Source organism: Pristis pectinata, chromosome 12 (genome assembly GCF_009764475.1).
Source record: "Pristis pectinata isolate sPriPec2 chromosome 12, sPriPec2.1.pri, whole genome shotgun sequence".
In the NCBI taxonomy this organism is placed as follows: Eukaryota; Metazoa; Chordata; class Chondrichthyes; order Rhinopristiformes; family Pristidae; genus Pristis; species Pristis pectinata.
In genome coordinates this window covers 16,794,197-16,818,101 of record NC_067416.1, presented here as the reverse complement: position 1 = coordinate 16,818,101, position 23,905 = coordinate 16,794,197, and positions in this window count along the sequence as shown.

Sequence of the window (23,905 nt, the reverse complement as noted above, 5' to 3'; positions counted from 1 at the left end):
TCCTGTGTTAGGGCAAATCAGTGTACAATGTTCTTTACTTGTGTTATGCTTCTGGTGATTAGAGATTTCTGTAATTTGTGTCCATCAATTAATAACAATTTAAAGGCAAGAGTATTTATATAAGCAAATTAAATGTGAGCATGTGTCTGTATGCATGAAGGGAGTTGGGGGATAAAATACAAGAAATTTTCAGTAGAATTACGACCAAGAGAAACATAATGGACTAAAAATCTCCCTATTTAACACTGAGGTTTTTGGAGAACTGACACAGAAGAGGAGATAAAGCATCAGGCAGATCAGCAACAATCACGTTCACTGGCAGGGAAGGCTTGAAGGACCAAGTGGCTATTCCTGCTTCTACTTTCTTATGTCCTTACATGGTAAACATGTGGTGTAGTAATCTATGCACATGGATCTCTGCTTCTCAATGCAACTGAATTTCAAGTCATAGAGTACAATGCACAAGCATTAGGACGTTGCGGTTTGGGGCATACCACAGATAATGAATTTCCACCCTAAATAATACCATAAGATCTCTCTTCTTTCCATAGTTGAATAACCCAGTTTGAATGGAATCATATCAAACATTAGTTCTGAATTACTCTGAGTGGGAATGTATATGGATATTAACGTCAGTTGAAATTAACTCAAGGTGTAGGAGGCAATCATAAGTTCCAGGATCTCTGGACTGTAGGAGAGAAAATTCAAAATGTGAATTTCCAATTGTTAAGTTTAGTAATCACTGAACTTCTGGCATAATTGATTGTGTGAATTATTGAAGTGAATTTGGTGCAATAAGATGTTATATAAACTCAAGTGTTTTTTCTGCATTAAAACACCAGAGAAATTTCAGTGATCAACATATCTTCACTTTTTAGGCTTAGTTTATAATTTAGTTCAGTTATTCTATACAGAATAAAATGCAAGACCTCACGTTGTGCATGCAAGTTAAAAGAAAAGTATCAAAGCTCAAATTCTGCAGTAGTTAATCCCACACTTAAAAATGACACTGAATGAGGGGAGTATTCAACATCCTTGTGGAAAGCAGGTCAATTTGACCCGGTGGGCTATCAGTAACAGTACAAAATAGCAATTCAGAATTGAGCTTGTGCAACATACTGAATGCAGTCAGCAAGATATAGTTTGCTTCAATGTCATACACACTTTCCTCATCATAAACAAGGGCCTAAAGCTAAATGAATGTAGCCATTAACCTTTAGACTATTGCTCACAGCACTAAACAGCTTAAGTAGAATAAGTGAAGGAGACCTGGAGGAAATATAAATATGGGGTAGTTCTGAAATCCCACAAGGCAAAGGAATTCACTTAATTCTTCCATGGATGGCAAATTTTAAATTGCTCATATGTTTGTAATTCATCAGGCAGACACGAATCAGAAAAGCCACGTGGCTGATTGACTGTCCTAATATCTCTTGGGTTTCACGCACACACTGTGGGACAAGCAATCTCGCATGTTGTTTTAAGCACCAAAATGAAACACTTCGATCTGAAAATCTCTCTACCTGGGTTTCCCTCTCCAAACAGGGGAGTCCTTGCAAAGTTAAAGGGCTGCATCTGACCTCCGATGGCTGAGAGTCAATAACTGCAAACACCATTTTGAGAACAGAGGAGAAGATGCAAACTGTTCAGACTGAAGTAAAAGGCACTTATCTGTGTAGTTTTTAATTTAAATCCCAAAGCAAGCTTTATTTTAAACAAATGCTTCTGCCATATGGTTTTAATAGAAAGTTAGCCAAGTGCATTAATGAAATTTAAGCATTTATTAATATGTGTGAACATGTTCAGGCATTTTCTGGTTAAAGTTTCATTCTCCTCTGTTGCCTTCTTTCCCATTCCTGCTTCTGCATCTCATCAAAGAAATAGTCCTGGCAATGGTGATGCACTTGAGTGCTGTGGCATGTCCAGAACGGCAGATTACATCCTTAACTCATGGAGTCATCAAACCCAAAACCAGCCCTTAACAGTGACCCTGAGCACGTGCGAACACCCTTGGGAGAAGACCATGTGAAATGTAAATGGCGAGGCAATCTAACAACAGCATTTGTCCATGTGTCAAAGTGCCTTTACGTGGAAACAAGCAGGATTTGTCTATTACACACCAGGGACTAATACAGATTCATTCTGGTCTGATACTACCTTTACATACATCAATGCATATGTGGCACGTAATGCACATACTTGCTTTCCATTCAGGAAATTTCTGACCTCACATTCCTCTACTCGATGAAAATAGTGCCAAAATAAGTTGTTCAATCCCCCGGCCCTGTAAGGTTTAAATATAGTACATATTCCATTGTAGCTAGCTGATCTCCTGTGATATGATCAACAGGTAGTCTGGAAGAGGCAGCAGGGTTGTGATGTCTCGCTGTTAAATAGGTGGACGTTGGGATCAATTGGAGAGAATTTTCTGTCGATAAGAACTGCTTGCATATCCTTGCTTTCTGTCCTTTGGGGAAAGACTGACTTAGCGTGGTCTGAGTTGTCAGCAGGAAACAACTGGGTTTCTTTCTGCTTTCACGCTTTGAAGTACACATGCCTGATGCAGTTACGTGAAGCACATAGGCACAGACTGAAGGCCAAGGGCATACAGCAGTTGATTCAGAATAAGAAGTAGCAGGAGTGCTGGTGAATCTTGCAGCAGGAACTGGCGCAACTGTTTTGATGATAGTAAATTGGAAAGTTTCTTGGTTACAACGGCCACAGAGAGATGAGGAAGCCCTCAACCTGGAAACTTCTTGTGACAGGAGTCTGTGTTGGCCACTGTGGCTTAAACAGTGGCTGCCACCAACAGTGAGGTTAAATGAAAAGTACCATTTTATGAGCATTCCTGCAGAGCTAGAAGGAGCAGGAGTCCCTTTCCAACCATATAGTTCTCGTAATCAGCCCCCTTTGGCTGTTCCTCCAGCTAGTCCACGTCTCCATCTTCCCCCGGGGCTTGGCTGTGGCTCACAATAGGCAAAGCATGCTGGCTCCAATTTACCCGAATAAAATGCTACAAAAACAGTAATAAAAACAGAAAATGCTGGAAATACTCAGCAGGTCAGGCAGCATCTGAGGAAAGAGAAGAAACTTGCTGAGTGTTTCCAGCATTTTCTGTTTATATTTTAGATTTCGAGCATCTGAGAGTTTTGATTTTCAAGACTTAAACAGGTTCTGGGGAATTTTATGTCTTCCAGTTGAGATGTACTCTCTGCAAGTTTCTGGTTCTTAAGGACCAGAAAATGGAGCAGAATAAATTTTCACCCTTTATTGAGTGCTACATTATTTCTTGTAGCCATGTGATGGCTTTTCCTATTCCAAGATTTGTCTTTCATTGATTTACCCCAAGGAGGGAGACCTAGGTCCCACAGAATGCTGCGCAGAATGCAAGGAAAGAAACCTTTTAGTTGCCTTGCAATGTGACTTACCATCAAAACCCATTTCATAAATATTCTATATGTTCTTTCTATGACTTATTAGAATGGTAGTAGATACTCTCTCATCTACAGTTAGGGATCTGTCACCCATCTCATGAGACACAGCATCAGACCATGTTACTTGTTGAAGGAAACAGACACTAACATTCATGGATTAAAGTATTACTTAGAAGTCATCCAAAAGTCCCTGACGTAGCACATTCTTTGTAATGTGCTGCCCATGGCACATGTATTCTATTGATCAAACATAAGACATTGGAGAAGTAAACAGTGTCTCCTTTCGTTGTATTGTGCAAGGATGATCTTGTACTATAGCCCTCTGAGAAGTGTTTAGGCAACGGTAAATCATTTTGGATATTGCTGATTGACTCACCCAGTTGATAATAATTTTGGTCAATACACTACTCCATACAGGGGAGCAGAGTTTAAAAGGGAAGGAAAATTCAACACCTTCAGGCAAAGAGCTTGGATCTGTTAATAAAATTGAGAAAGCTTTACAAGGACTAAAATCGGCAAAAATAAACCATACAGAATTTGTTATAGTGGTGCTTTATACACACGCACACAAACACATGAGGTCAAAAAGGATCCTTCTACAGTGTCTTACCTCATTATGCCGACACTGTCCACAATCTGTCAACACGTTCACAAAAAGAAATGAGAGTTGTCTATTTTCTTTTGGACTCATCATACTGTTGCTTGGTCAATTATGTTCTATCATGCTCTAACCTATGCAAAACATCATTTACAAAAATGGCAGCATTATATTTTAAATGGTGTGCCTCAGGTCCAGTTTCATAAACAGCTTGACTTCGATACCTAGTTATAACACGATTCTTGTTACTGTGCCAGCATGGGCTATTCCAAACGTGTGTAATGAGGTCTGACTATATAATACCTTAACAGCCACAGCTTAGTACTGGAGAAAGTGCTTTTCAATAAACACTGTGGGGTTAACGTAATTTCACCCCCTAATAAGATCACTTTCCTCTAGAGATTTTCTTCCCCCTCTGGCTAAAAGTTGATTGTTTTGGGTTCAAATGTATTAAGGAGAAAAACACCAAAAAAAAAACATGATCTAGAGTCAGAGGTGATACCCTAGGAGTAAATAATTCCAGAGGTAAGCCGCGATGACTACCTCATGTACATTAATGGTTTTATTTGTAAATTACACTAAAGAAGGTTTAATGCAGGATAAAGCACAGCATGTTTGTCTTTAACCACTGGTACACTGTTCAGCATTTTTTTTATTTAAGCACACAGGAATTTTTTATATAAAACAATCTCTCTGGGGAGGCCATCTGAGTGTTTAAGTTATGAAACTTGGAACTGATGAGTTGACAAATGTGGCAGCTTTGGAGTAAATAAATTATGATTTGTCAAGGGGGTGAAGTGAGACCCAGATTAATCCAGAAGAAACTGGAGACTAATGATGGACGGTTCAAGCTTGGCTGTCATTTCCTGTGGTAATGGCCCCGAGCTGTCAAGACTCCATGGGAGTTTGAGGCTTCTCAACACAAAAAAATTAGGGGAGGATGGATGTTGTAGGTTTCCCGCAGTGAATGGAGGCAGGTTCTAATGATAGGAAAGAGACATTTCCTGAAAGAATAAATGTCTTGAAGAATGGGAATGCATGACAGGTGACAAGGGAATTGAGTGGCAGCAAATGCCTACGTTCAAGAAAATGTCTTGACAGGAGACTGTGGTGGTTGAAGACCCTAGAAACCACAGCTTGCATGCTGTTTATGAAAGGGAAAGATGGACAGAGGTACTTTGAATGGAGAAAGCCATGCTGTCTTACTGGGCTGCAGTTTTGAAGTCACACACAGCCAAGATACTAGATTTCTTCCCCTCTGGCAAATGTCCTACTGAAACTAAACAGAACAGTTTTCTATAATTCAGATGGTACTGTTCTTGACTGTGCACATTTCAAGTAGGCAATAATTATATACATGCTCAGTAGCCTTCGGGGTTCTTCAGATATAAAATGATATATAGTAATTTAAAATTATGTTATTAATGTACAGTAAAAAGTTGTTGTACAAAAAATAAAACTGGCTCATTCTGCACATACATAGTTTATAAAGAACCGGAAGACTTAGAAACAAATATGCTGCATCTGGAAGATGCAAAGCAGACACAAGTGGAGAATTCCTTCTCGGAGATTATTAGCCCGTATAACCAGAGCAGGAATTAACACCTTGCAGAGGAACGACTCAAATTAATGGCATAAATTACATGTAAGTATACATAACATTTTCTGATGGGCAGAATATAAAATGTCCAGGTATTTCAATAGGTTCATATGTTTGCAATATTCACAATTAAGTATAAATGTATTTCAAATATAGAATTTTAAGTTACTGTTCTTTCTATTGGCAATTTCACAAATTCAAGTTTAACTACTCTGTTTCCGAAATGCCATCAGGAAATGAGTATATCTAGCTGACTTGTTAGGAATTGACATTTGACAAAGAATGTTGGGGAAGATTTCCTCTGAAGAACAGTTTTTAGTTTTTATTACAGATCATGCACAATCTGCAAATCCTCTATGAACTTTCACACAGAATTCTCATGGAGATATTTGTGTTAAGTAATTTAGACTTGTATGGTACATTGGGACATCTGACCACAAAAAAAAGAATTAAAGTTTGAAATCAAATAACCAAAGAAAGAATGAATATTGTCCCAAAGGTAAGTAGCCCAGGTAATTATCATGGAGCCTTTCAGATCCTATTTATGCCTTATCAGTAGCCACTGGCTGGATTAGCAGCGGAATGACAAAGGCTGACATTAAATTTAATGGTTGAACATTGTATACACTTTGGCCTGGAGTCTCTTCTGAATTTATGTCCAGTTACACCCATTTTTCAAGTTGCTTGATTGGAATAATTCGAGCCATTTAAAAGGATCTATCTTCGCTAAGACTTGCTCTGCTTCCTGTTTCTTTGAATGCATTTTTGCAGCATAAGTATGTCACATTAAAAATTGAAAAGCTGCCCCAATTGCAGAATCTTAAACATGCCGTACCTGATTGTGCATGAATGATGGTTAAATTAATTGAATTTTACATTTTAAGACACAAAGAAGAAATATATTGTGTGGGGATAGCATTTCCTTGGGTCTCAATTGTTTATGTTGATTTGCACCCACTTTAAATTCAGGCACATTCTAATGAGATTGGAAGAACCTTTGAGTTAACATGACTTTGGCTAAACAAGCATAGCATTGGGTGTGTTTTTTTTCACTCTAGGATCTGAATTGCATGCAAAGAAAAACCACCAGATCCATGAATCCTGCTGTGTTAGTCAGCCGAATTGGGAAGCCAAATGTCCATCTGGAAATCTCGGACTTCTGCAGAAATGCGGACATACGTGGAAGTCTGAGATATCCCGAAGGTCGCATGTTGTTGCATCCAAGTGTGTGCTTCGCTGCTGGACTCAGTGGAAAGTAGGGTCCAGGTGCACCGCCCCCTGGAGGGCTGGCATATGAATGACAATCCCATTAAATTGAGAGGGATTTTCTTTGGAGAAAGGTAGGGGAGCTGGCAAGTTTTTGACTCATTTCACTTTATTTTAATGCTTTTAATTATATTCAAGTATTTTTAATTAAATTGATTTATTTTCATCTTTTTTAGTTATTTAAATCCAGTAATTTTTAAATGTTTATGACCACCAGGGTTATTATTTTACAGCAGTGAGTCAGGAAGTACTGGGGGCAAGGTGTCAGGATGTGCTGCTTGAGGTCTGGAAGCAGTATGGATCCCATTCTCCTTGTTGCCATATGGAGTACGTTCTTCTTTGCTGCTGTATGGAGCCCATTCCTCCTTGACACCGTTGCTGTGCTGTTGTCAGGAGGTGGTCAACTGGTTAAACTCAGCCCATCCAGGAATGGTATGTGTGGTGGGGTTGTGAATCTGGACCTTGGGCTGGGTCCATGATTGGCTGCCCCAATGATAATGTTTCATATATATGGAAAAATCAATAGATGAAAGAGTTAAACACATGGATCTGGCGAAGAGATAAATTTACAGGTTGGAACACAAGTAGCCGTTCCTCCAAAAAGAAACAAATTGCTGATTTCCTAGTGATGTAAAGTCAGTTGTCAGGGATCAGATGCTGATCTCCCAGATCACACTGCATCACTGCATTTGGTACATTACTGGATATCTCAGTTGCAACAATTTCTACTGTGGTAGCTTCTTAACATTCTCCATGCGTGTTTCTGCTTCCACTCCTTGCACCCTGATTCCCAATCTGACTCCAAGATTTTTCTCCTTTCTGCTGTCACTTTTGAAGTCAGAGGATCTCCTCTGACTTTCCTTTCCTGAGTTTTCTCCAAGGCTTCCAACTCTGACGTGTCTGTTTTCAGTCTGGCCTGTTGCACTCTTCATAATTTCACATATCTCAGTCATGTTCCTTGGTAACCTCTTCTGCTCCATGTGACACTTAGAGCAGTAGACCATCATGAATGGGAATTCTGAGAGAGGGTAGCTCCCATAACTTTCATGGTCAAGCCTCTGGACTTTTACACCCACATGACCTGTAGCCTTCTCATCATTTCCACTTACATGACCTACTAGCTTCCCACCAAACCCACTTGTAGCATGCACATGTCATGTTCACAAGGATAACTCCATTACCACCTCTATAGGCTTGTTCCCTGCTTGGAGTTTGGAATCATGCCCTAAGTGGAACTACCTTACATTTTTATGAGCTTATCAACATGTTGTCCCAAACATTATATCCACCATATTAAATAATTTGCCTGAGTTCTCTCACCCCCTGTCTGCATACTAAGCGGTCCTGCAATGCCTAATTCAAAATGGTCTGAAAATTGGACCTTCTTGCCAGTATCTTGTCTGATCATATATTCACCAACTGTTTCCCCTGGTCTTTGGTTCCATGTGTCACATAGATAGCTCTGAAAAATCTCTAACAGGGCTAGATTAAAATATCCTTTCAGGATTTTCACTCTCCCCCTGTATGAGATCTTGACTTTAGTGATGCTGGTAGACTCACCAACATCTCATGTGTTTCTGGCCCTGTAACCAGCAACAATGTCACCTTCCTCTTTTCACCTATTGCTATGTTATTATGTTTGTGTCCTCCCCTGTGACCTTGACAATATTGTTTGCTCCCAGGAACGTTTCCATATGTTTCATGCCCAGGTAATTATCTGAGTCCTCTTTAATCTCTCAAATTCACCAAGGTAACTGGGACATTCACTGCCATTGTCACTGCTGTACTTAGAGAACTCTGTGCTCAATTTCCCTCACACTGGGTCATTGAACTGCTAGTCTCTCAGGCAGCAGCTTCCCTATGTAGGGTCTGTAGTCTCCTTTGTGTTGTTGCTTGAATCATCAAATAAGCAGAGGTAAACCTATACACAGAACAACTCTCAACTCTCAAGTAAACAGCATACTCTGGTACAACAATATATCCAAATCATACAACATGATGCATTCAGTTCTTAAAGATAGACTTACATTTATGTGCATTGCAGATGAGGAATGAGAACCTGAATGATTTCCACTATAACTCAGTAATACGTCAACTGGTGTGGTTCAATACCAATTCTAATCCAACACAGAGAACAATCAGAATCTTATGGAAATGCTGGAGGAGATATCCCTCCCTGTGATTTATTCAGTCTGTCAGTTGGAAAAGTTCAAACACCTATACTGTTGATAGAAACCAGGTTCCTACATTATTTTAAGCAGAGAATCAAACATATTTTCACTGCAGCTGTCAATTTCTTAGATTTTCGAGACTTTTGAATAATAATTATCAATCTAAAATTAACAGCTATATGGCTGAGTGTATCGACTCTCTTGCTGAATAATGAAGCAGACTAATGTTGAATGATAGAGGTGCTTCCTTTACATCTTATCAATTAACAGTTTCCAATGCTGGAAAGCCGATTTCTTATTGGAGGTCATGCTTGGCTACTGTGGCTTGGTAAAATGTCTCCATCTGTGTTATACATAGTGGTATATTAACCCCAGGGTTGGAAATTGATTAATAACATGAAGTTTATGAGTCACTGGGGACTGGGCCTTTTTTAAAATGTTATGTGATGCATAAATCTCTGTAGTTTGGTTTTACTAAGAAATAATTTCCATTGATATCCTAATAAATGTAATAAATTGCTGTTTTCTGTTGTTTTCTCTGGGTTTGTTGGAGAAATAAAGGCTTTGCCATTCAAAAATTTGACTCGGAGTTCATTAACACAGAGTGCTGTGATGTATTATACAATTTTGCTGCTCAAATCATAGAGGTTTCTTGGTTAGGAGTAGCCTACAAAATAAATAAATAAGTGCTAAAAAGACTGAACAGCAAAATAATTCAGTTTGAATTTTGATTGTTGGGCTTTCAGAAGATTATTTGGTTCAACATCTTCTTTATTCAAATATTTGAGGTTCCCTTTTAAAATAAGTCCATAAATAATCCTGCTTTTTCACCAATATTATTGGGTTTGTAAAACATCTCAGTATCTGTTTATTTTCCACTCCATGTCTAAACTACAACTGTGTTAAGTATTCTAAAGAGATCACACAGACAAATAATTAATATCTGATATGAATTATACAAAGAACCTGATGCTGTCATAATCAAAGATCAGCCTCTAAACTAAAAGAAATGTATTGGTTTGATCTACTTGATGTGTCACTTTCATTCTTTTTGAGCTGATCAGTAAGCGAGGCAATATCACCAGGTTTCACATGGGTGAAATGTACTTCTTTGATTCCTTTTCAAAAATTAAAATAGATTAAATAAACCTCATACTCTGAGAATGATTGAAATACTCCCAGTAAACTGAGCCATAACAATGTGGAACAGGAAACTTAATGGTTTGAAGATTACTGGGAGAGAATATCAAAAACCTGCAGCTCAGGGCAAGCCCACAAGGCATAGGCATAACCATCTTTGTCCTACAGGCACATTACAATTGCAGTAGAATCTTGAAGGCACATAGTGTGCAGGGTTGGAAAATAAATGGTATGGGGTGCTATTTAGGCAAGATGAATTCAAATAGCATTTGAGTTGAGGATAACTACAGAGTGCTCTTACAAAAGTTTTCAGAGGAGAATGTTTCTTTATAGTTGGTATTCCATTCAGAGCACTGTGAATTTCTCGATGAAAGAACTTTGTGGAAAACTGTCATGCTGAGATCATTCTTAAAGGACAAACTGTTTGGTTAGCATGAAGTTAGGTCTAATTGTTCCCAAAATTGGAATAACTTGAGCCAGGGTGCATTTTGTGGTCTAAGAGATGGCATCCATGTATATATATATTACTGGTTAGATGGGCTTTCATATTTCACATGAGATAAGGTTGCCTTCCTGTTGGCAATTGGCTTTCAACTTTGGTTCACTAATTCTAAGCTTCTCTTCAGAGCAAATATAGATTATATATATCCACGACCTCTACTGTGAATATTTGTTGAGTAGACAATTTTACTTCAAATACTTTGATAAAATGCTTTTTTTAATCTTTTATATTTTTACAGTTCCAACTGTTTTAGTTTTATAAAAAGCCATCTGCTGTGTGCTATCCAAATTCTTCCAACATTTAAAAATACATGATTATTTAAGTACACCATATTCTAATAAACTGTATTATATTTCTCTCCTATTTCCATTTTACTTGGGTGGTGATTATTTGGCTCATGGAGCAGCTCAAGGACCAGCTCCAGGCCATGCACTTCCAAATCCTTCTGGATAATTAATGGGTGAAGGTATGAGTTGGCCTACAATTTTGAATGGCATACGAAATAGAGCATCGTCCTACGCCACTGTGCCATTAACATTAGTTATATAGAACATAGAGAAAATATAGAACAGTACAGCACAGGAATAGGCCCTTCAGTCCACAATGTCTGTGCCAAACTAAATTAATCCCTACTATCCGCCGATAATCTATATCTCTCCATGCCCTGCATATTCATGTGCCTATCCGAAAGCCTTTTGAATGCCACTATCGTATCTGCTTCCACTACCATCCCTGGTAGTGCATTCCAGGCACCTACCATCCTCTGTGTAAAAACTTGCTCTGTACATCTCCTTTAAACTTTCTCCCTCTCACCTTAAAGCTATGCTCTCTGTGAAGAGTAAGGTGTTGCTCTTTCAATAATACCTTTAAAGCAGTTTTTAGTTCACATTGATGTTACTTGTTGGTATTTGTTTTGTACAAATTGGTTGTTACACTAAGTAGTTGAAGAACAATAGATGAAGCAGTTTGACATATTTCAAAGAGATCTGGTAAAGAGCTTCATTAAATGTACATTTTGTCCCTTTGAGGAGGTAAAATGCAAACAGATCAACAGAAACTGAACTGACAATTAAATCCAGCATTTATTTCTGAGAAAATTATAAGTACAGTTCAATGTATCAGTGTAAGTAACAATGTGGAAAAATACAATGAATGCAATAATGTGAAAACTCATTGGGAGGTAAAGATGAAACATTGAGGTTTCATCTTTAGTCCTGTTACTACTGGTCATTGACGGCCTACCTGCTCTTCTGCTGTCCAGGGTAGTTGCAGCTCTTTAAATATGCAGAGAGGGACAACTCATCATTGTTCGCCAGCAGTGCTCTGAAATTCTCCAGCATACAAATCAACCAACAATATTCATACCCATGTGGATGTTATGCTTGAATTTGGTGAGCCAGCAGAATGGGAATCCCAGCCTCCAGTTCTGTTCCCTCATTGGTGAATAAGAAGAAGGTGGCCAATCACCCACAAAAATAATTAGGTAAATATGAAAAACCACAGTTCAATGCTGAGTGATAGGATTATTAAAACAAATATAGTTCATTCTTTTATTAACAGCTGTGCTGTCACTGGCAAGTGAATTGAATGACTCGCTTGAGGGCAGCTGGAAGTCAACTACATTGATGGATCTGGAGATACGTATAAACAAAGCCAAGTAAAGATGACATATTTCCTTCCCTGTAGGACATTAGTGAACCAGATGGGATTTTACAGCAAAGCAGTAGCTTCATGGTTATCATTATCCAATCTAATTTTTAATCCAGATTTATTGAAATTTTTTTCAATTTTAATTCCTCAGCTGCCCAAAAGAGAAGGAATCCAGGCAGTCCACTACCTAAACACCATGGTATTATACACTCTGCATCTTGCTTGAATGTTATTGAATCATGGCAATCATTGAATCATTGAATGAGCATCAACATCTTGGAGGATCTACCTTGGACCCAACACATTGATGCAATCACGAAGAAGGCACGCCAGTAGCTCTACTTCGTTAGGGGTTTGAGGGGATTCTTAGGGTAGAAAAGAATCCTTTATTGTAAGGCCTAACTATGCAATCTAATAATGTAGGTGGTTAGCAGTCTGATTTAGAGTGGCACAGTGGCACAGCTAATAGAGCTGGTGCCTCCCGGCTCCAGTGACCCACGTTCAATCCTGAACTCCAGTGCCATCTGTGTAGAGTTTCCCTCTGACTGCATGGGTTTCTTCCCACATCCCAAACACATGCTAGTTAGTAGGTTAATTGGCCACTGTAAATTGCTCCTAGTGTACAAGTGAGTGACAGGATCTGGAGGAAGTTAATAGGAATGTAGTGATGATAGGTTGTAGGAAATATTAGTGGAGGAATGTGATTGCTCTGTGAGCCAACAGAGAAGTGATGGGCCAAAATGCTTCCTTTTATGTTGTAAGGGAATATGAAATATAATTTTGCTCTAACGACTTCAATGGCATGAATTTCAGATGTGATAAATGTTGCTCAATTGCAATAGAGGACAAATGCCAAGATATTTATAGTCTTTATTTTGTGGAAGATACCTTTCTGGGGCAAGATGCTGCTTGGCATAGTCTGGTATGTATGATCATTGTCTTAACTATGTCCTGCCTAGAGTCTAGGGCTCCATCCAGTTATAAGTAAAGGACCAGGATATACAGAAAACTCGGCAATGCAAATCAAATACAAGAGTGAGGGAAAGTTTAGAGAAATTTGCCCCAATGACTTGTGCTAAACATGCAAGAAAGTCATGGCTATCTGCTTTTAAAACCCAGTCCCATTGAAGTAAATGGAACTGAATTTCAGTAGTGGGTAAAAATGTGCAGGCTTATCTATATTGTGCATGTAATACACTTAGGACATTAACTTCTATATGACAGAGCCACCATCAAACTCCCCAGCCCTATCAAGCATCATCTATTCATTATGATCATCCTCACAATCCCTTCTTTACTTATCCCAAGGGTGTTAACTATTTTAAAAAATGGAAAGAAAGGGTATAAGAAGTCGAAGCAGGAGTAGGCCCTGTGGCACTTGATTGTTTACCAATGATATGAAAATAGATGGAAAAGCATGTGTGATGAGGACTTTGTGATTCTACAATGAGATATATTGATTGAGTGATTGGATGAAAACCTGGCAAATGGAGTTTAATATGGGGAAGTGTCAGGTCATACAATAATACGAAGAATCATACGGCTGATTATTCACTAAATGGAGAGAGACCACAAATGAGTCAAGTTCAGAGGGATCTAGGTATTCTAGTGCACAAAGCACAGAAAGTTAGCAGGCAGGTCCAACAAGAAGAAGGTAAGCAGCATTTGGCCTTTATTGTGAAGGGGTTGTAATTTAAGAATAGGGAGGCTTTGTTACAGTAATACTTGGTATTGGCGAGGCCACACCTGGAATACTGTGCACAGTTTTGGTCCCCTACCTAAAAGAGGATACAGTAGCATTGGAGGCAGTCCAAAGGAGATTCACCCAGGCTGGTTCCTGGGATGAGGATGTTGCCCTAGCAACAGAGGCTGGACAGTTTGGGTCTGTATTCCTTGGAGTTTAGAAGAATGAAGGGGTGACCTTATTCAAGCATATCAGATCCTAAGGGGGTTTGACAGGGGAGATGTTGAGATGTTTTCACTAGTAGGAGAGTCATAAACAAGGGGGACATAGCTACAAAATAAGGAGCAGGTCATGTAAGACCGAGATGCCTAAAAATTTCTTCTCCCTGAGGGTAGAGAATCTCTGGAATTCTCTGCCTCTGGGGGCCGTGGAGACCAGGTCATTAGATATATCTAAGGTGGAAATAGATAACTAGTTGAAAGATCAAGGGGTTGTGGGTTATGGGAAACTGGGGAGTTGAGGCCAGCGTAGATCACATTGAACGGCAGGGCAGTGTTGAGGTGCCTGGTGGCCTATAGCTCCTATTTCTTGTGTTCTTGAGCCTGTTCCATCATTCATTATCATGGCTTTTGCTATGTCCCAAGTCCACTTTCCTGCCCAATCTTCATATCTCTCAACCATGAATATTCATCAACTGCATATCCATTGCCCTTTTGAGGAAAATAATTTCAAAATTTCAAAACTGCTCCAGGTAAAGAAATTTTCTCCTCATCTCGATCTTAAGTGGCTAATGCCTTATCCTGTGACTAAGCCCCCTAGTTCTGGACTCTCTAGCTAAAGGAAAAGGCTTCCCAGCATCTACCCCACAATTTCTCTACAATCTTGTATGTCTCAATTAGATCAGCTCTCATTCTTTGAAACTCCAGTGGTAATTATCAGTCCTCATTTGGGGATCAACCTTGTGAAACTGCTTTGCACTGCCTTTAAGTAAATCCTTTCTAGGTACACTGATCAAAGCTGTATATAGTGCTCCAAATGAAATCTAACCAAAGCCCTGCAGCATTTCATCAAAAGTGTCTTCCTTCTGTACAGCCACAATAAGGACCAACATATTTTTTTTTGATTTCCAAATTTCCTTCTGAAGCTGAATGTTAACTTTTTCCAAGTCAAGAACCAACACACTGAGATCCCTCTTTACACCAATATTTATATGTTTTTCACTGTAAAGAAGTGCTCTGCTTAACTTTTTTCCCTCAATGGTACATAACCTCACATTGGGGAGTTTCTTGCAAGGAGCGAATGGTCCAGGAATGGGCTTTTGTGGAGCAGGAGGATGATGTTGGTTTTGAAGTGGTGTGGGCAATAATGGAGAAGAGGTAATCATTTAATGCAAGACAGGAAGGGAAACTGCAGGGGATCTAGGAAACTGGAGTCAGGCGCATGGACAAGATGAGGTCAGAGAAGACATAATGGGTCATAGAAAATGAGAGAAAGCCATTGACTGAGTCAAGGATAAACTACTGGAAAATTTAGAATGAAAAGAAGGCAGCAGGGGCAGCTTAACCGATGGACTCTCTTGTAACAACAAAGCTCCTTTCATTCACTATGCAGCAAGCATTGGGTCCCATTCTTATCTCAGGGTGATTATGAATTACCAACCAAAATTTACCTTTATAGATAATTCACATTTTCTTATCTCCCCTCTGTTTATTCTTCAGGCCATGTTCAGTTTTCTCTTTTTTCTTTCCCTTAATTTCTCTTGGTCCCTTTATTTACTAGATGCATGCCAGTCTCTCAGTTTCTGCTCAATGACTCACAGTTTGACTGTTCTGCTACTACAGCCAGGTGAGTCACTCTCTCTCCTGAATATAAAATGCAGCAAGTCAAGGCTAAGTGTGTTTCCACAAGTAAAATTGATATCAGTAATTTCATATCCTTAAAGAAGTCTTTTGTAATAGGCATGTCGTTTGCTGCTAATTAAAACCCTCACACTCTTCAAATTGTCCAGTTTATTCAATATAAATCATCTATTGAGAGTGAATGTAATGAACAAAGCTAATGAAAGTAGATATTGTAAAACAGAATAGACAAGAGATTCCTTGTTGAAACAGTTCAGTTGTTGGCAGGTTTAGCTCCCTCCTCTTCTGCATTAAATATAGATGACATATACTTTTTAAGTTACAGAAATGATCTAAGCCACCAGTACCTTACTCTTTATACTAGTGTACTACTGAAGAGATGTACTTTCTACGTTAGAAATTGTTTTCCACCTAATTCAATCAGTTGTCCTGTTTAAGCCACCTGCAAGAATGGATCATTTGGGAGATGAGCCTACCAGGAATTTGCTAAATACATAAAATATGGAAATAGGGTTACAGAGTGCACACAGGGAGAAAGGAACTCTGTGGGAGGACAGTGAAACATATTTAAAATACTTGTAACTGAGCTGGGGGAATATGATAATTTGGATGGAATTGGCTTTTGCAGTCAGTAATGATGGTAGGAAAGCCAGCAATCAGAGTCATGTTTAATGGACTCCAGATGGAATATATAATTGTGCTCATTAACAGAGCAAAAAGTCCAAGCTAACATGATCCCTAGATACTAATAAAAAAGATAAAAAACAGAGAAGGTAAATATTATGTTTAGAAGGTACATTTATGGTTTTTGTACCTTATATTCAGAGTCCTTTTTAAAATACACTCAAAACATAACCACTTTTAACTACTTATAACTGTTTAGGATTAAAATTGATCATGATACTGCTTTTGGATGAAAGATATAAAAGATACATGACTGGAAGTGGTAGACTACAGAAAATTACTCACTGAATGACATTGGATAGCACATGAGTAATTTATGATGCTTATGCCACAAGTATTTATTTCAAGTCAGTGATAATTGTGGTTTCTATTTATATCTCATTTTGTTTTTGCTTTTATATCATTTCTCAAAGTAGCATCTATCACTGGATTATGTGTATTTACTGATGTGAATTTTGTTCCTGTATTTTTCTACTGCATTGTTGCAGTTTAACAACATGCATAACCCATTGGTCATAAATGAAAAATAGCATTAGAGAATCATGGATTATTGAGTGTTTAAAGAACAGTAACATGTTTGAGAGGTTCCAATTACAGTGGTCAAATATTTGTTCTTATTATATTATTTGGAGCCAGACATGTTGCACATCCTTTTAAAATGAAAATGAACAACTATGATTGATTAACAGTAAACGCATCATTACCATGAGAAATTGCTATGTGAATGATAACAAGAACAAGAGAGGTCATTCAGCTCATCTAGATCATTCTATCACCCAGGTGTAGGTTGGCTTCAGACCATTTTTCATGTCTATCTAACTATTCCCTCTTCATCTGCTTTAGTTTAGGACATTACTTAAGGTCCTTTGAATTTATTTAATTGTAAAAGAGTATTAGAATTGAATTGCTACACAGAATCTCTTAATTTTAGTTCAGGAAGATATTTTAAATTGTTCTTAAAAGAAGGAAATTTCGTTTTAGAGAGTCACTTATCAACTGCCTAGTATTTTTCTCCATGTATAAGTGAATAGCTACCAAAGTATAAATATTTAAATACTGTTATTTTATCAGCAATGATGAAAAGGTTACAACAAATCGTAACACACCCACAATAATGACTCCCATGGGACTGTATCAGTCAATGACCCAGTACCAGTGGCAATGCCGAAAAGTTAAGTAATAAACTTAAGAGGGCAAGGTAACAAAGGAAGTGTTTGAGTTGCAGCAGAGGAACTATTAAGTTATTAATGAAGTATTGAAAGTGCTGGTGGATACAGTAATGAAGTGGTGCAAAGCATTTTTGATTAGGGAGATCAATCTCCCACAACGCAGCAAAGGCTTAAAGTAGGAGAATACAAGATAATGCCAGCTATAGGATTTGGGGAACCTTGCAGGATGTTCAGAGCAAATTCACTATCTTAAGAAGAGCACAGGAATAATATTACAAAAGAAAAGGTGAGGTGTTACGTTATTGTAAGATGAAAATAGAAGATATTTGGGATAAAAAATACATTGGTTTGCTGTGGATGTGCTGAAACCACAGCTGCTTGCTCTTTATCTCAGCACGGAGGTAGGACACCAGTCATTGACCCAATGTACCTCAGAGGGCACCCAGTGTATGATGCCCATTAGGCCTTGAATTCTGTATCATTTAAGTGGCTGCCTCATAAGCAGCCATAATATCTGACAGAAAAGAGTACATTCTTTCCTGCTGCATACTTTCTGAAACTCAATGCATTCACTGAAAGCAAACTTTGGAGGTGTTAGAATGAGCACTGAGGGCAGACTTCAGCAGAGACTGTTGCCACAAGGCATTCCAGTTTTTCTTTTAAGTCTTGTGCAAATTGGGCAGCAAATTCATTGCTGTCCTTGATATAATGGCACTAATAATGTGATAATTTATTTTTTCAAGCTTTGGCAGCTGTTTAGATAGTCTTACAATGCCATCTTCTGAGGAACAGAAAGCATTTTAAAACTACCAGAAAGAACAGGATGAATAAATTGTTCCTAAGCTGGCATCAGGCTGAAGATAATTTCCTTCCAGATAATTTCCTTGTACATCTATCCTTTTAGTCATCACATACCAAAGCACTGAGGACTTATGTCACAGGGATGCTAGAAGTCTTCCCTTTGTCACATAACCTAGCCATCATTACAGATTCTAAATAATGAAAGTAAAAATACAATGCTCCTGAAATCCTCCGTTACATTAAAAAGTGGCAAGTTTTTATATAGAACTGGTCTTAAATTATAATCAAATGCTGTGGTATAATCTAATACTTCAGGAAAAAAGTTAAGGTAATCAAAAAACACAAAGGTCATTCAGCCTTTCTCTCAGTTATATTTTTATACTCTATCTTGTAAAATTACAAAACAAATTAACAACTGAGTCAGTTTTTAGTTCAGGCAACACTTCGGTTTTATTCCTCCAAATTTTCAGGAAGGTGAAGGTGTCAGTGTGCTCAGTAAGGTTCTCAATCAATCTAACCCACTTCTTCTGCTTTCAAAAATCAGAACATTTCCACTTCTAGATTGCTTCGGGCTACTCTGCTCAATCTGCTAACCTTGCTTTTAGAAGCTTTGACTGTATTTTCCTTCATTCCCATAGTTGTAAATATTAGCACCAACATCAAAAGTTTGTGTGGACTAGAGGAATTTTATCATTTAAGTTAGGATGCAAGCAGTACAGCAGTATAGTTACAGTGTTGCTAGAAATGAATGCATAAGGGTGTATCAATAGGAGTTCATGACAAGAGGCTGAAGTACCACAAGAATTCCTTTTTGCCTGATTTGACATATTATTTGTCTGTCCTTTTCTTCCCATGCCTGGTTGCTTGGGATATTGTTTGTTTTTACTGTTTTCTATTAACATATATTATCTGTATCCATGCTAGCTCAAAATAATAGTTACCATCCGTTAATTCTAGCTCCACTAAGCTTTAACCTGTTTTACCCTGCAGCCATAATCCTAATACATTTGTTTAGCATACTATTAATTCAAGAAAACTTCAAGCTTCAAATGGCCAGTTTAGATTAGAAATACAAAGGATTTACTCATGTTTACATTGATCCAAGAAGACAGCATAGTGCCTGAGTCTCAGTAAGCTCCATGAAAATTAATCCACACCCTTTCTCTTTCAATGCACAGAAATCTTAAAGAACATACATAAAGGTATCTCAACACATCCTGGGACAGTTTTATGGAAGATTTGCCACTGAGACCAAAAACTAGAAAAAGCTTTTCAGTTGTATCCTTGCCCCCAACGGTGCTTGGATTAGTTCAACTGACAGGACAAGCTGCTCTTAACTAAAAAAGATGAATAGTCACTCAATTTAACTAGAAAAAAAATAAATAACTCTTCACCAGCTACAGTAGCGGGAGAACACACCAGTTTGATTCATTACCACATTGTGATATTATTGAAACAAAAAGCAGGATAGTTATGGGAGAAGATTAGCAGCTGCGGAAACTTAAAAATAAAACCCTTTAAACGTTTGGACTCTTGAAGTCCTATAGCACATCCTGTGGAAGAAATACGTCCCATCCAAGTGTTAAAGCTTTAATTTCAGCTTCTTGAACTATTGGAGAAACAGAATAAAATACTATTTGCATTGGACTTCAAATTTGGTCAAAATGCATCATAAATAAAACGATAAAATCAATTCAACTCCAACCAGGACCAGAATGAAAATCATGGAATTTATTTTTGCAAAGACATGCCTTGTGTTGACAGGATAAGACATTATTAATTTTGAATGCCCTTTCCTGAGCTTAATTGAACACAGCAGGTTTCATTTGTGTATTAGTATGTTGAGCCTGGAAGAAACGAGAGTGGTATGTACAGTTTGGAACCTAAAATACATCATAATAAATACCACAATTGCAAATAAAATCTGATTGACAAACCATACTTCAATAGTTCAGGGTATCCTTTCATGAATCAATCACTCACAGCAATGAAAATTGGAAATCATGCATTGATTTTAACCAAATGAGGAGACAGAGTTGGGGATCATTTTAACCATTCCCTTGCAGACAAAAATTGAATAAAGACTGTGTATGGTGACAAAGCTATTCCTAGATGGAGTGGGGATGACTGAATAATTCCCCTGTCAATCAAGGTTGGGGATGGCACTGCTTTGTGTAGGGGACTGAGACTGATTTCTCAAATATAATTTGTTTATAATGAAATCATCTTCCATTCCCTGCATCTTTTGGGAGAGATTATCTACTTTTATCAGGAGAAGTTGCTCTGGTTTCTGCTGCAATTTAAACAGACTGTTTTCTGAGTAACTTGACTTTGTTTCCAAGAGAATTGGCTGTCTGCTATGATCCCAGTCATGTCCCCCTTGCCTTCTTTGGCTTTCACATTGTTGAAAGTAGTCACGTTAAAAAAAACAGCAAAATTGGAACCTTTGGAGAATTCTTGGCTACTGTGACTGAAAGTTGTTTTTAAAGAAATATTTCCTCAAATGTTAATCTAAGTTTATAAGTTTCAAGGACATAATAAAATATTCCAGTTGAATCAAGCATGTTCTTTTTTTTTAATCTCTCGTTAAATCTCTACCTAAGCAATTTTTTTGTCAGGTAAAGGAAGTTAGTGAGCATGTTACCTCACATTAATCCTGGAAAATCCGGGCAAATGGGACTAGCTCAGCTGGGAATCTTGGTAGGCATGGCCCAGTTGTGCTGAAGGGCCCATTTTTGTGCTGTGTGACTCTCTGACACTCTCTCGCTATGACTCTAATCTTCTCAAGAGTAATCCCTTCTCAGTTTATGGTGGGCATAAAATAGGTTCTTTTAAATTATTCATCAATGTGCCCTTTTCCCTTTTGTGCATTGATGATCAATGTTATCAGTCTGTTAGGAGGAAGACAAGAAAAAAATTATTTCCTTAACCTGAGTAGTAAATAGCATTAAGTAATATTGAACACGTGGAATTCTATCAGAAGGTGGGCAAATGCCCAGTCATTTAGGATCTAGGTGTCACTGGCCGGCATTTATCACCCAAATTGCCCTTGAACTGAACAGCTTTCCAAGTCACTTCAGAGAACATTTATGGGTCAACCACATTGGTGGGTATGGAGTCACATAAAGGGAAGACAAGATAAGGATGACAGATTTCCTCACCTGAAGGACATTGGGGAACCAGGTGGGGTTGTGCAACATTCCAATAAGTTTGTTGATTTCATTAGTCATGACTATTTTTTAAAAATTCCACATTATTAACCAATTTTAAATTCACAGCTGCCATGATTGAATCTGAACTGAGGTCTAGATTGAAGGGAATGGAGAGAAAAAGAGAGATTGGAGAGAAAGTTTATATTAACATTAGCAAGGAGATGTAATTATTGCACGAGTGATGTTGGTTTATTTGCCCCCTACGCTACAAGTACTTGACCCAGATTGAATAAATCCCAGTCCCAGGCCATCTGCAAAGGGGCTAAATTGATCAATCCCTTTGGATTCTATGTACTGATTAATTCAACCTGAACTACAATTCACTGCCCAGAGGATAATGCATATCGCTCAGACTTATTGATATTTTTACTTGTTTTTATCCTTGATTTGACTTGGGACTGTTTTACACACTTAATCGCTACACTCCTCAAAATATTTTGCAATTCATGGCAGTTGTCCTGACAATGCTTTCCGTGTTTTGTGTGTTCTTTTTTTGTTTTTTAACAAATGGCTCCCCAAAGCTTGGAATTCCTGTACCTGATAGTTGGCAGGTTCTTCCTTCCTGACGCCTCTGTGAAGGCAAAAGACATTCACACTCAAACAAGTTGAAAGAAACATTGTCTTTTGGTTGTCTTTGTTTTTGATGCCATGTTATTGACATCACTAAAGGATTTATTATACAGAACTCACAAGATTTCTGGGCAAAGAACTTTTTTCCCGCAGTATCTCATTGCTAATTGCATTTTTAGATGAGCTAAATTCACTTTTATAATAGGGTACACAGGGTTATTGCACGATGTTGTCAATATCTTGGTGTTAAACATCCTCTTCAGCAGATATTATGTTACGTTGATTGAATGTAAGAACACAAGAAATAGAAGCAAGAATAGGCCACTTGGCCCCTCATGTCCTTTCTGCTATTCAATACCTCAGCTCCACACCCTGCACTAATGACATAGGGTTAAGTTCATACCTTGAAACTCAATATGACAGAAAGAGACAAATAAAAAATAGTATTCAACATCAACACTAGTATAAATTCAATGCAGAGAAGGTTCCCTATGATATGAAAAATAGATGGACAAATTGTTATAATGGTAGAAATCGCACATTGGTCCATAGCAGGACATACTTCATTGATGATCATCATCACCTCTGAGGGACTCAACTGTCTGGTTATCATTGTATTTTACTTCAAGACATTGTTAGTCATAGAAAGTCATTGGTGGAAATGGCAGGTCACATGGCAGATCTGGAAGATAAATTCATTAAATCACCTGCGAGCGGTACATTCTGGATTAAGGAGAAGAAAGGACAGGTAGGTGGCTTCTCAGCAGAGTTCCTCACCAAGGCCAAATTTCTTGTGCTTGTTATTTTCAGTGAAAGCAGAAACACATGCTTTTAGATGCATGCATGTTTTAGTTCTAAAATTCCTCCTGTTTTGTGATTTTGCTTAGAACATTAATCCATGAATGTAAATCTAAATGTATTTCTTATTCATATATATTTTTTCCTATCCCTTCTTTATTATTTCACTCTTCCCAAAGGGGCAATGTCCTGTTGAACTAAATGGAACTGGAATTGAGAAATTAGGTCTTATGTTTCAAAGTATCTCTTTGTAAATTGATTGTAACTCACTTATGATCATTGTTCTATGACCAGTTTGTTCGGAAGAAGGAAAGGCATGCATGTAAACTATATAACATGCATATCAAACATATGTAATGTATGTGGAAAATATTTCCGAGGTAACAGTAATGTTTATTTAACATTAAAATTGAGTAATACTGATTTGCTGCTTATACACAGTGAGCAATGCCATTTTGCTGCCATTTGTTGAACATGTTATCAATTGGAGGCACCTGTTTTCCATTATAATTCACAAAAGGAATGCTCTATCTTCTTTTTTTGTTAAATAATAAGAAATAAGTCTGAAATTAAGTTGGATAAAGCATGAATATGTTTACGATGAATATAATAGTTAAACGAGGGACAAATAATGACATATTTTGATGACTTGTGTTTATTTTTATCATGGAAATAGTTAGGTTCTTCACTGTGAAACACAATTCTTTCTGGACCATTGATGATGTGGCAGCATTTGCCAAACCAATGAAATATCCCAAAAACAATTA